General features: G+C 43.8%; 1 protein-coding gene and 1 long non-coding RNA gene across 2 annotated transcripts in view; one reads left to right on the top strand and one right to left on the bottom strand.

The window, feature by feature from the left end:
- Nucleotides 1-44: 44 nt before the first annotated feature.
- Nucleotides 45-11,880, bottom strand: LOC117796959. The gene is made up of 3 exons (XR_004621752.1): nt 10,882-11,880; nt 455-524; nt 45-271 (listed from the first exon to the last, which is right to left on the bottom strand). It is a non-coding gene; the product is annotated as an uncharacterized LOC117796959 (long non-coding RNA).
- Nucleotides 10,960-13,864, top strand: part of RCL1 (RNA terminal phosphate cyclase like 1) — an 82,653-nt gene continuing 79,748 nt past the window's right edge. The window contains exon 1 of the mRNA XM_034647102.1: nt 10,960-10,981. The gene's annotated coding sequence lies outside the window, so the exon portion shown is untranslated. The remainder of the gene's footprint in view (nt 10,982-13,864) is intronic.

The following is a 13,864-nucleotide window of genomic DNA, read 5'->3' as shown; positions in this document are numbered from 1 at the left end:
NTTTTTTTTTTTTTTTTTTTTTTTTTTTTTTTTTTTTTTCCCGCCCAGGCGCTCCCTCTCGCCGCTCCCGAGCCCTGCGCCCCTTCGCCACTAATCCCAGGTCAGACCGTCCCCCCTCCCCCCAGCCTGCACTTCCCTGCCCCCTGTGCTGCTGGGCGACCTCTCCTCCTCCTCTCTTGCTTTCACGCCGGTTTGTGAGGTACGTTTGTATCTGTGTAGAATCACGGTGACTATGATCATTTCCTCCTCTTCTCACAGGAGGGACACCCAGCTGAAATTGAGTGAGCTGCTCTAAGGCACATCTATGGAGGGGTGCCTCTTACGTCCCAGGATCACACTTTCAGATTCAAAAGTAGCTGTTGATTTTACTCAGCAGAGTCTCGAAGTGCCGCATCCTCTACGAGCTGCATTATTTGCTTTCGACAATGCATTGATTCCATAAATATTTACTTACGCCTACTGCGCGCCAGGTAGTCCGAGGAGCCCCAGGAATGCAGTGTTGAACAAGACAACAATGTCTACTCCTTGGAGTTTAAAGTTAAGTGGTGGAGGCAGATCATCGCAAGGAAACAAATGAACAAGATAATTTGAGATAGTGCTACGCGCAAAATAAAATAGAATATGCGAAAGTGTGGAGGGAGGCTGTTTTAGATCAGGGGGTCGCTGCTTACTAAACTTTACTCTGAAGAAATGGCATTTGCTGTGATATTGAATTAGAAGATACAGTGAGAGGGGCACAGGCTAGGGGAATGCCTTCAAACTGAATGTTCAAATGTCCCAGGAATGGAAACACAAGACAGACATTTTTTAAATTAATTAACTTTTTTTTTAAGTAACCTCTACAGCCAATGTGGGGCTTGAACTCACAACCCTGAGATCAAGAATTGCATGCTCTTTTGACTGAGCCAGCCAGGCACCCCAAGACAGACATCTGAGTGCATATTTCATCTGTAAAATGGGCAGTGAAGATTAGTATGGGTTGTAAAAATAATGTGTGTAAAGTACAATGCCAGCTACAGGGTAAGTGTGTCTGAGCTGGGTGACTGGATGGGGGGATTTAACAGGTGGAAGGCAGTGTACTTAGAAATTTAATAGTTTGGGGTTGCCTGGGTGGCTCAGTCGGTTGAGCGTCTGCCTTGGGCTCAGGTAATGATCTCAGGGTCCTGAGATTGAGTTTCGAGTTGGGCTCCCTGCCCCCTCATGCTTGCTTGTGTGCTCTCTCTCTCTCTTCCTGTCTCTCTCTCCCTCTCTCTCAAATAAATAAGTTAATATCTATTAAAAAAAGAAATTTAATAGCTTGTAATATTCATGATTAAGAAAGAATGTAAACAAATGAATTAAACATTCAATTCGTGTAGTTAGAAAAAGGACATGAAAATAACCCCAGGAAATCAAAGGAAGGGATTATGTAAGAAAAAAAACAGACATGAATGGATTGGAAAATGTACGAAACAGAATTAACAAAAGAAGGGAAAAGTCTGAGCAGGTACAAGTTGTGAAACACTAGGAAACTTGAATGTGTAGAGAAAGAACTTCTAATTCCCAAAGCTGGGGACATGTGAGCTTTTAGCTGCAAAAGAGCCCTGAAAGAAAATCCTGGAGGAAATTGCCTTAGAAACAAGCCTTTAGACAAAATAGCTGAGGAATCATCCTGTCATTGGGGAGGAAGAGCTGAGTGTTGTGGTCACATCAACAGGCCCTGCAAAGCTGCCAACTTAACTGCTGCGTTGCTAACGTTTGTTGATTACAAATGAGTAAGTAACTGCCAAACTGTGGGGGATCTGGCGGCAGGGCCCCGCAAAGTCATTTCACCATACATAGGCATTCCTGGGGCCAGTTCCTCACTGCTTCCCTGGCTCCAGTGGTAAAGACACTGAGCTCATACGGGTACATCAGAAGCTGTAAGTTAAGAAGAGATTGTATACTGGGGCCTGCCCTCTAGGAATCCTGCCCAAGCCAAGTTCTGAAGAAGCCCGAGACAGACCAGTGTGGAGAGAGACCCAGCTGTCCCAGTCATTCCAGCTTTTTGTGCTGAACTGCCACCTGTGGTCACATGAGTGAACCCAGGGCTTTGTGGATTCGGGAGTGTACAAAAAGTTTTTCCCTCAGCTACGAGAACAGAAGTGTCATTAACTGAGATTGGAAAGACTGTAAGGGAAACAGGTTTGGGGGAGAGTATCAGAGTTGTTTTGGGGTAGGTTAAATTGGAGACGCCTTTGAGACATCCGAGAGTTGATAAGGAAGCGGTTAGAGGTACAAATTTTTGAGGACGTAGCTCAGGTCCAGGCTGGAGATATAAAATTCAGGAGTCCTCATTTAGAGTCTCAACATGTATAAACTCACTTAGGGAGTGAGTTTAGATGAGAGGAGAAGGGGTCTGAAACCTGAGTTCTGGGGCTCTCCACCATTTGGAGGCTGAGGAAGAAACGGAGTTTGAAGAGGAGAGGCTTCACGGAGGGAGTACTTACGGGAGTCCAGTTCTGCTGATAGGTGTGACTGAGAACGGACTGAAAATGATTTCTAATTGTACAAAACAAAAGCCCTATGAAATAGAATGTTTTTTTATTTACAGTGTATAGCTGAAAAAATCTGGAAATGGTTTTGTTCTAAATCCCATAGCCATTTAGCAACAGAATTAGTGACTTCATTAAGTGCTAGATGACATTTACAAAATGCTTTCTCTGTAAGGAAATGTCCGGGAGTAGAATTCAAATTATCCAGAACAAGGACATCAAGGGGAAAAGAAAGAGAAGGTCTCGACTAAAGTGGGGGTACAGACCAGAAGAGTCACAAGTCAGAAAATACAGGGCCATATTTTTTTTTTTTAACACTTGGCAAAAACAATAGAAGAAGGAGCCTAGGGTTAAGACAATTTTATTATAATGCTCACTTGGATGATTAAATAAGCAAGAATATTTGGGAAAGCCCCGAGAAAGAAGAAAATGAAGAGAGGCTAGCCCTACCAGTTATTAAAACATGATAAGTCCTGTATAATAAGATTAAGGTATTGGGACATGAATACATAGATTAATAAAAGAAACAAAGTAGAAAAATCTGAAAATAATTGCATCTGGAAATTTAATATGTGATCAAGGTGGCATCTCAAATCAGTGGAAGAAAAAGTTGCTCTTCAAAAATAGTATGGGGGTAAATGGATAGCCAGACAATCATATCTGTTTCTCCACACAAGATGAATTCCAAATGGGTAAAATATTTTAAAAATTTTTTAAAGAAATAAAGCTATATAAGTACTAGAAGGAAATAAGAGCGGATTCCACTGTAATGGAAGAATTGGAGAAACTTTCCAAACTCAAAATCCAGAGGCAATTAAGGAAAAGACTGAAATTTGCATTATCCAAAACAACAGCAACAATAAAAAAATTTTTTTTTAAAGATTATTATTTATGTGACAGACAGCCAGCAGAGAGAGGGAACACAGCAGGGGAGTGGGAGAGGAAGAAGCAGGCTCCCAGCAGAGGAGCCCGACTGGAACTCGATCCCGGAACGCTGGGTCCACGCCCTGAGCCGAAGGCAGACGCTCAACAACTGCGCTACCCAGGCGCCCCAACAATAAAATTTTTGCATAGCAAAACACATCATAAGCAAAGCAAAAAGACAAGTTAAAAACTGGGAAAAAATATTTCCAACTTAGAGAAGATTGATGTCCAGTGGTTGTGTCCTGGAAGGCAAGGAGGACTTCTGATTCACAGGATTTGCCCATCACCGTGGTGTAAATATTCCCACCATAACAGATTTTAAATTCCAAAATGCACTCAACTGTACCGATGTGGCATCAACTTGGCACAGAATTCCTGACGATTTAACAATCAGCACTTGTAAGCTGCCACTAGCCACCTCCAGCCCATCACTGTAAACATCCCTAATATATGAAGGACTTAAAAAGATGGAGAAGAAAAGGAAAACCATCACCTTATGGGAAATAGGCAAGAGCTATAAACACACATTCTCAAAAAAAAGAAAGAAATATCTCTGTATACTGCTAGGACATGATCTCCAGTGGAAAAAAGCAAGGTGGCAAAACTGAAGGTAATAAACTACCATTTAACTAGAGGGAGAAGAGGAGATGAATATACCTTACATTTTTTAAAAAATGGATAAGGGGTGCCTGGCTGGCTCAGTCAGTACAGCATGCGACTCTTGGTCTCAGGGTCATGAGTTCAAGTCCCACCTTGGTCATTGAGATTACTTTTTAAAAAAATGAAATAGATAAAAACAAAGTTAAAAGAACAAATGAAGGGACCCCTAGGTGGCTCAGTCGGTGAAGCGTCTGCCTTCAGCTCTGGTCATGATCTCAGAGTTCTGGGATGAAGTCCCGCATCGGGCTCCCTGCTCACTGGGGAGCCTGCTTCTCCTGCTCCCTCTGCCTCCTGCTCCCCCTGTTTGTGCTTCTCTCTCTCTGACAATTTTTTTTTTTTTTAAGTATGGGGAAAAAACCACACCCCAGGGGCTCCTGGGTGGCTCAGTTGGTTAAGTGTCTGACTCTTGATCTCACCTCAGGTCTTGATGTCAGCTTAGGTCTTTTTTCTTTTTCTTTCTTTTTTTTTAAGATTTATTTGTTTCAGAGAGAGAGAGCACAAGCGGGAGGGGCAGAGGGAGAGGGAGAGAGAATCTCAAGCCAACTCTTTGCTGAGCATGGAGCCCAATGTAAGGCTCCAACCCATGACCCTGCCATCACCACCTGTCAGCTTAGGTCTTGATTTCAGGGTTGTGAGTTTGTAAAAACAAAACAAAACAAAACACAACACAACAAAAAACCCATTACCTCTAGGGGGAGGAGGGAATGGGGCAGAGAGAGAGAGATGGAGATCAGACTTCTCTTCAAAAAAAAAAAAAAAAAGATTTTATTTATTTGTTTGAGAGAGAGAGAGCACAGGAGCTACGGGAGAGGCAGACTCCCCACTGAGCGCAGAGCCTGATGCAGGGCTTGATCCCAGGGCCCTGGGATTGTAACCTGAGCCGAAGGCAGACGCTTAACTGACTGAGCCACCCAGGCACCTGAGATCAGACTTCTCTGGTTGTGGTTTATAGATTTGACTTTGTTAACTCTGCAACAAGACTTTTTTTTTTTTTTTTAAGATTTATTTATTTATTTATTTATTTGAAAACGAGACAGAGAGCTAGAGCGAGCAGGGGGAGGGATCAGGAGAGAAACAGACTGCCTGCTGGGCAGGGAGCCCATCATGGGGTTCCATCTCACAACCCCAAGATCACCACCCTGAGCCAAAATGAAGAGTCGGATGCTTCACCAACTGAGCCACCCAGGCACCCCCAGACTTAATTTTTAAAAATGTTTTCAGAAGCAACCCCTAGAAGTCAAAGGCAAAATGAAACAAATGAACTTGGTTGTGTAATGACCTTGTTCTGTCTATTTTTATAAATTGCTACTGCTCTTTGAATAGCTTGCAGAAATATGAGTAGCTTCCTTTGGTACTGAGGTAACTCATGTTCTGAAGTTTTCTCTTGGAATTTTCCATACTATCTTACATATCTAACTTTGGCATTCCTTCCAGGTGACAAATACCATAACCTTGGCCAATTTCCTAGCCTATGTTCTCCTCGCCTAAGGCATCACCTGTCCTTTCAGACAAAACTACTCCCATCATAGCGCTGACTCCTTTCAGAAATAAGACACTGTGTTATTCTCCTTATAATGCCCCCTCATTTCCAAAGCTGTGGTCTATCCAGGGCATGTCTGTCCCAGGACCAAGGGAAAAGGTCATCATACACCCTTGAGGATAGTCCTCCTCCTTGAAATTCAAGAGTTTCTTGGATCCCAGGATTTGGAGTTGCAGTTAGCTAAATTTGATTCTCACAAGCTGAAGGACCTTGAACAAAATAATTAACTTCTCTTAGCTCCAGTAACCTCATTTATGAAACGGGAAAGATAACACCAATCTTATGGGGTCATTGTGAGATTTGAATAAGATGATGTATGTAAAGGGGCGCCTGGGTGGCACAGCGGTTGAGCGTCTGCCTTCGGCTCAGGGCGTGATCCCGGCGTTATGGGATCGAGCCCCACATCAGGCTCCTCTGCTATGAGCCTGCTTCTTCCTCTCCCACTCCCCCTGCTTGTGTTCCCTCTCTCGCTGGCTGTCTCTGTCTCTGTTGAATAAATAAATAAAATCTTAAAAAAAAAAAAAAGATGATGTATGTAAAATGTCAGGTGTATACTCCTTCTGCTCCCCTCCCTCTGCTTCCCTCTTTTCTTGTTTCACACATTCTTTTTATCCAGTCTTCTTTCTTTCTTTCTTTCTTTTTTAAAGATTTTATTTATTTATTCGACAGAGATAGAGACAGCCAGCGAGAGAGGGAACACAAGCAGGGGGAGTGGGAGAGGAAGAAGCAGGCTCATAGCGGAGGAGCCCGATGTGGGGCTTGATCCCATAACGCCAGGATCATGACCTGAGCCGAAGGCAGAGCTTAACCGCTGTGCCACCCAGGCGCAGTCTTTTTTCTATCCAGTCTTTTTTCTACCTCCGTCCTTCATTAAACAAAAAGAATTAGATTAGGAACTTTTAAGGTTCTTTCAAACCCTGAGATCCTTAGAAACACTGATGGAGTACAATGCATTTAGATGGGGGTTGGCTGCTAAGGATTAGAAATTCAAAGATAGTAGAAATGTGGGTTTAGAGACCAATAGCGATTTTAATGGAAGAGGAGTTTAGGATCAAAGAAAACACAGGGGAAAGCCCTCCTTGGTGGAACTATTTTAGGGTCTCCGTAATATTAGAAATCCTGATGATTTGTGCAAGGGAGGAGAGGAAATAGGGAAGCAAGTGAAGGAGGTAAGGAAAAAGAAAAATTGAAAAGTAAGGAGGAGGTTAAAATAAAGTCAGATCACAGCAGGTGTTGGTGAAGATGTGGAGAAACCGGAATTCTCATGCACTGCTGGTGGAAGTATAAAATGGTACAGTAATTTTGAAAAATAATCTGGCAATTTCTCAATTAAACACCAAGTTACCATTTAGCCCAATTCCACTCCTGGGTATATACCCAAGGGAACCGAAGGTTTATGTCTATGCAAAAACTTGTACATGAATGTTTATAGCAACATTGCTCACAATAGGGGTGCCTGGGTAGCACAGTGGTTAAGCGTCTGTCTTCAGCTCAGGGCGTGATCCCGGCGTTTCAGGATCGAGTCCCACATCAGGCTCCTCCGCTGGGAGCCTGCTTCTTCCTCTCCTACTCCCCTGGTGTGTTCCCTCTCTCGCTGGCTGTCTCTCTGTCACATAAATAAATAAAATCTTAAAAAAAAAACAAAAAAACATTGCTCATAATAGCCAGAAGGCAGAAGCAGCTCAAACCTCCTTCAACAGATGAATGGATAAATAAAATGAAGTCTATTCATGCAATAGTATTTCATTTTCTGAAAGACCTACAGATGGCCAACAGGTAGATACATGAAAAGACGCTCAACGGCATTAATCATCAGGGGAATGCAAATCAAAACCACAATGAGATACCATCTCACACCTGTCAGAATGCCTATAAGATGATGGCTGAAGACCAGAAATAACAAACATTGGCAAAGAGTTGGAGAAAAGAGAACCCTTGTGCCCCATTGGTGGGAATGTCAATGCAGCCACTATGAAAAACACTGTGCACTATGGAGGTTTCTCAAAATATTGGAACTAGAACTCCCGTACGATTCAGCAACCCCACATCTGGGTTTTTGTCAGAAGAAAACAAAAACACTAAAGTGAAAAGTTATACACACCCTCATATTCATTGCAGTATTAGTTACAGTAGCCAGGATATGGAAGCAACCTACGCGTCCGCTGATGAAGAATTGATAAAGAAATTGTGGTGTATGCAATGGAATGTTATTCAGCTGTGAAAAGAATGAGTTCTCGCCATTTGCTACAGTGCAGATGGACCTTGAGGGCATTATGCTAAGTGAAATCAAATACTGTATGTTCTCTCTGCTATGGGCAATCTCAAACAACAACAGCAACAAAAAGCCAAGCTAATAGAGAAAACAGATTGGTGGTGGTTGCCAGAAGCAAGGGTGGAGAGTGGGAGAAATGAGAGAAGGCAGTCAAAAGGTTAAAAAAACAGAAAAAAAGAAAGAAAAGAGAAAGTTGCCTTCCTGATTAAAAAACAACCCCCCCATGGGGCGCCTGGGTGGCTCAGTCGTTAAGTGTCTGCCTTCGGCTCAGGGCGTGATCCCAGCGCTCTGGGATCGAGCCCCACATCAGGCTCCTCCACTGGGAGCCTGCTTCTTCCTCTCCCACTCCCCCTGCCTGTGTTCCCTCTCTCACTGGCTGTCTCTCTCTGTCAGATAAATAAATAAAATCTTTAAAAAAAAAAAAAAAAAAAAAAAAAAAAAAAAAAAAACAAACAACCCCCCCAACAACAACAACAACAAAACCCCTTAAAGTGGGACTCAGTGGTCAACTCAAGTGTGGTTCATGCGTATAATGAAATGCCATGTAATGGCATTCAGAGGGGAGAATGAAAACAGAATGAGGAAGGCTTTTTTTTTTTTTTTTAAAGATTTTATTTATTTAGGGGTGCCTGGGTGGCTCAATTGGTTAAGTGTCTACCTTCGGCTCTGGTCATGATCCCAAGGTCCTGGGATCGAACCTGGCATTGGGCTCCCTGCTCGATGAAGAGCCTGCTTCTCCCTCTCCTGCTCTCCCTGCTTGTGCTCCCTCTCATTCTCTCTTTCAAATAGATAAATTTTTTTAAAAAGATTTAATTAATTAATTAATTTAGAGCCTGGGGTGTGGAAAAGGGGGCAGAGAGGGAGGGAGAGGAAAAGGGAGAGAATCTCAAGCAGACTCTGTGCTAGCTTGGAGCCTATCTCATGACCCTGAGGTCATGACCTAAGCCAAAACCAAGAGTTGGATGCTCAACCGACTGAGCCACCCAGGTGCCCTGAGGAAGGCTTTTTTATACTGATGCTAAATGTTTCCCAAGATTTAAACAAAAGTTAATTAATTTATTGATTAATAAAAAAATAAAATATCCATTGGAGTGATACATCTCCAAGACATTACTGTACTACCTATGCATGTAGACCTGTGGGGAACTGTTAAAATGAGAACATGTAGGGGCGCCTGGCTGGCTCAGTTGGTTAAGCATCTGCCTTCGGCTCAGGTCATGATCCCTGGGTCCTGGGATCAAGTCTGGAATCGGGCTCCCTGATAAGTGGGGAGCCTGCTTCTCTCTCTGCCACTTGCCCTGCTCAAATAAACAAATAAATAATCTTTTTAAAAAATGAGCATGTATATAGAAAATCCTAAGGAAATCTACAAGAAAGCTACTAGGACTAATGAGTTCCAGTTGCAAGATTCAGTCAGGATCAAACACAGAGAAACAATGGGATTTCTATGCACTAGCAACAGACAATTACAAATAAAAAGTTTTTAAAATGCCCTTTGTGGTAATATTAAAATAAAAAAATATTTCGGGGTAATTCTAACAAATTGAGTACAAAGAATGAATACTGAAAACTACAAAATATTTCCAAGAAAAATTATAGAGACCTAAATAAATGGTTAGACATACCGTGTTTATGAATAAAACACTCAGTATTGGGACGCCTGTGTGGCTCAGTCGCTTAAGCGTCTGTCTTCTGCTCAGGTCATGATTCCAGGGTCTGGGGATTGAGCCCCGCATTGGGCTACTTGCTCAGTGGGGAGTCTGCTTCTCCCTCTGCCCCTCCCCCACCTCGTGCTCTGTGTCTCTCAAAAGGATAAATAAAAATCTTAAGAAATAAAAATTAAATTAAATTAAATTAAAAAAAAAAAGCCCACCAAGTAACAGCAAGTATTGACGAGGATGTAAGGATACAGTTCTCATACATTGCTGATGACAACACAAAATGATACAGCTATTCTCGAAAACAGTTAGGCAATTTCTTGTAAAGTTAAATGCATGTCTACCATTTACTCAAGAGAAGTGTAGACATATATCCTGTGTTGGTCTGCTCCAGTTGATGCAACAAAATGCCATAATCTGAGCTGCTTCACTTTTTATTTTCTCATAGTTCTGGAGGCTAGAAGTCCAAGATCAAGGTGTCATCGGGACTGGTGTCTGGTGAAAGCTCTCTTCTGGGCTTGCACATGGCACTTTTTTTTTTCTTTTAAGGTTTTATTTATTTGAAAGAGAGAGCATGAAGTGGGGGGGGGGGAGATGTGGACCCCCTGCTGAGCAGACAGTGGGGCTCCATCCCAGGACCCTGAGATCATGACCTGAGTCACCCAGGTGCCCCACAGGCCACTTTCTTACTCTCTCCTCACGTGCCTCTTTTCTGTGTGCGTGTGGTCCTAATGGATGTCATGTGTTAATTTTTTTGTTTCACTTTTCTGTTTCATTTGAAAAAAATGTAACGAACCTATATAATTTTTATCCCCCCATCTCATATTAAGAATAAAATAAATCTAATTTAACATAACATCACTTAAAAAAAATTGACAGTGGATTTTTCTCAGCCCATTTTTTTTCAGCTTTATAGAGGCATAATTGATAACATCGCCTTTTTTATTATTCATATTGATTGATTCATTTTTGTTTGTTTCAATTAGTATTTACAGAAGGTCAGGCCTGGTTTTAGGAATAGAACAGTGAACACAGCAAAGCCCCTCTCCTCACTGAGTGTGCCTTCTAGTAAGCAGGAGATGAGGATCTTAAAGATTGCTGCAAAACAAATCAAGCAAATAATACTAAATAATAATAATAGTCATAAAAAAAGGAAAATTAAAATCTGCGAACAATTCTTTTAAATATCCGTATCTCTTTTCAGTCCGTATTTGCAACGTCTGCCTCATGGGATATTCCCTACCGCAGAATGAGAAGCAAAGTCCAAGAGCCGAGTCCTGGGCCTGGTGCTACAGACCTGAGCGAAGTCCTCACCTTGCTGAGCCTTACTCTCCTTGGCAGTCAGGGGTGATCACGGCTGTCTCAGAGCAGGCGCTGAGGCTCTTCGCGACGGGCGCCCCATCGTTCTGTACATGTAAGTCTAGGTCAACAGATAATCTCTTTAGGCAACTCTTTTTATTTGAAATTGAAATTCTCTTTCTTCTTCTCTCTCCCCGCCTCCCCACCTTTGCCTCAAGATTGCACAGACTGCTATTAAGAGGCGAACCTGTTAGCACATTCAGATACTATCGCGTAGCAAATAACTTTTAAAAAGTTAACGACTCAAATTAGTCCTAGTAGTTAGAACTGTGATGCCTTGGGGCACCGTGAGGATTTGCGCGTCATGGGAAGGGTTTCGAGAACCACCTGGTCCTAGGCTCTTGGTGCTTAAAACAAAAACAAAACAAACAAAAAACCCTGTACAGAAAAGGACCCCCAAGACAGTCTTTGCAGTTTTGCCCCGGGCTTCTAATTCACTCAACCTATGTGGCGGAGCAGGCGAGGAATACTGATTTCTCAGCAAGCACCAACTGATGAGCAAAAAGCCAAACCAAACCAAAACCAAAACCAAAAACAAAAACAAAACAAACAAACAAACAAACAAAAAAACCAAAACACGTTTAAAGATGCCCTCTGCTAGAACCGAATGTGTGCTAAACGTCTCAGGAGCGCCCCCACCCCGGAAAGGCGCCCCATGAGGAAGGCATCCCGACACCGGGTAAGGAACGATCACAGCTCTGGTGGAGGATTCTCCGCGGCGGTGCCGACCCCGGGCCCAGACTGAAGTCAGACCGAAAGAAGGGAGAGCGAGAGGTACAACTGAACCCGGGAGGAAAGTCCTAACGCAGCTGACGGAGGGAACCTCAAGTCGGGGAAGCCCGGTGCCGCCTGAGCCTCAGGCTCCTCCCTCCGGTCGAGGCTGCGCCCCCGCGTGCTGCAGTTCTTGCGACGCGCGGAAGGAGGTGCTGTTCCCGCAGCTTCCCGCTCCCGCCCCGCCCCCCAGCCCCCATGAAGCTCCCGGTGATGGGACTTAGCATTTAGATTTCAGTTTAGTTTTTTTTTTTTTTTAATATATGTACATTTTACTTTTTTAGAGATTTTTAAAGTTTATTTGAGAGAGTGAGCACGAGCAGGGGGAGGGGCAGAAGGAGAGGCAGACTCCCCGCTGAGGGGGAGCCCAAGCTGGGACTCCATCCCAGGACCGTGAGATCATGGCCTCAGCCGAACGCAGATGCTTAACCAACCGAGCCACCCAGGCGCCCCTATTTTCTTTTACTTTTAAAGTAATCTCCACCCTCAACGTGAGGCTGGATGTCATGACTGAGAGCTCGAGTGTCCCGCTCTACCAACTGAACCAGCCAGGCAACCCTCACTTTACAGTTTTGAGAGCACTTTTTCATTTTATCCTTACAACAGCTAAGGAATGGTTGGAGGGCAGGTCCTATCATCCCCATTTTACAGACAGAAAACTGAGAGACAGACAGTTTAAGTGATTTACGCCACGTCAGCCAGGTAGGCAGCAGAGCAATTTTTTTTGGCTCCTGACCCAGTGCTCTCTCCACTCTGCTGTCTAGAATAAAGCAGGATTATCAGGTACAACTAAGGAATGAACAAAGACCCAAGAATTCCCTGACCACTCCTGTAGGTCCTTTCCACACAGTGAATGGCCTTGGGAATACTGCTGCTCTTAGGATGTTTGGAGGTCAGGTTGGGCCCACTTGGGTTTCAAGCATATAATTAAATTTAGCTTTGTTGGGTCACTCTGTGGTCAGGGCCATGATCTGAGTTTGGCCAAGGGGAAGGAAGGGTATAAGCAGAAGTGGGTTGGGCACCTGCCACTTTTCCGGCTCAGTACCTCTCTTCTCATGGATCTGAAGACACCCAAAGTCACCCCTCAGTGTCTACAAGTTGGGAAACCTCTATATTGATTGCTCTTAACAAAGGCTGAGGGATGCTTGGGTGGCTCAGTCTGTTAAGCAGCTGACTTCTGCTCCGGCCATCATCTCAGGGTCCTGGGATCAAGTCCGGTGGAGTTCCGCGTCGGGCTCATTGCTCAGCACAGACTCTGCTTCCCTCTCCCTCTGTCTCTCTCCCCCACTCGTGCTCTCTGTCTCAAATAAATAAATTAAATCTTAAACAAAACAAAAACAAACAAAGGATGAGAAGGCCTGGTGTACTGTCAGAGATCTAGGATCCCTGGGCAGCTCACGCTGCCTAGTTCGAGGACCTTAGTAGAGAGATATCAGAGTCTTTGAATAAGTGTAAAAAAATGGGCCAGAAAATGTTTTCCTCCATCAGTGTATCTGCAGTTGTTTCAATAACGCTCTGTGACAACAGCTTTCACATCTCAGTGACAGACAGCCAACATTTATTTTCTTGCTCACAAGCCTGTGGGTTGACTGCCCCCCATTCCCCTAAACTAAGGCTGCAGGTCTAGCCCAGGTCTGCTCTGTGGTCTTCATCATTCCAGGCCCAGTGGCCAGCAAAGTCGGGGCTGGTGAATTGCATAAGCACAAAAGAGCAAGCCAAACCTCACGAGCACATTTAAAGCCTCTGCCTGGGTCCCAGTGTCACTCACACTGCATTGGCCAGAGCAAGGCATGAATGCCGAACAGAGGAACCCACTCTGTGCTAGTGGGAGGTGCTGCAAAATTATTTAGCAAAGGACATGGATGTACAATTCTAAAAAAAAAAATTTTTTTTTTTTTTTTTGAGACAGAGAGAGTGCTGGGGGTGAGGGGCAGAGGGAGAGAGAGAGGATCTTAACCAGGCTCCACACTCAGTGAGGAGCCTGACACGGAGCTCAATCTCATGACTCCAAGATCATGACCTGAACCAAAATCAAGAGTCAGAGGCTTAACAGACGGAGGCACCCAGGCACCCCTGGCTGTACAATTCTAAAACAGCACAGCATTGGGAGCAATGGCTCAGTGTACCCATCAGTTAGTAGTCTGACAAATAACTAACGTCCAATGAG

This window comes from Ailuropoda melanoleuca, chromosome 17 (assembly GCF_002007445.2).
Source record: "Ailuropoda melanoleuca isolate Jingjing chromosome 17, ASM200744v2, whole genome shotgun sequence".
Taxonomy (NCBI): domain Eukaryota; kingdom Metazoa; phylum Chordata; class Mammalia; order Carnivora; family Ursidae; genus Ailuropoda; species Ailuropoda melanoleuca.
This window is presented reverse-complemented; position numbering and strand designations above follow the sequence as displayed.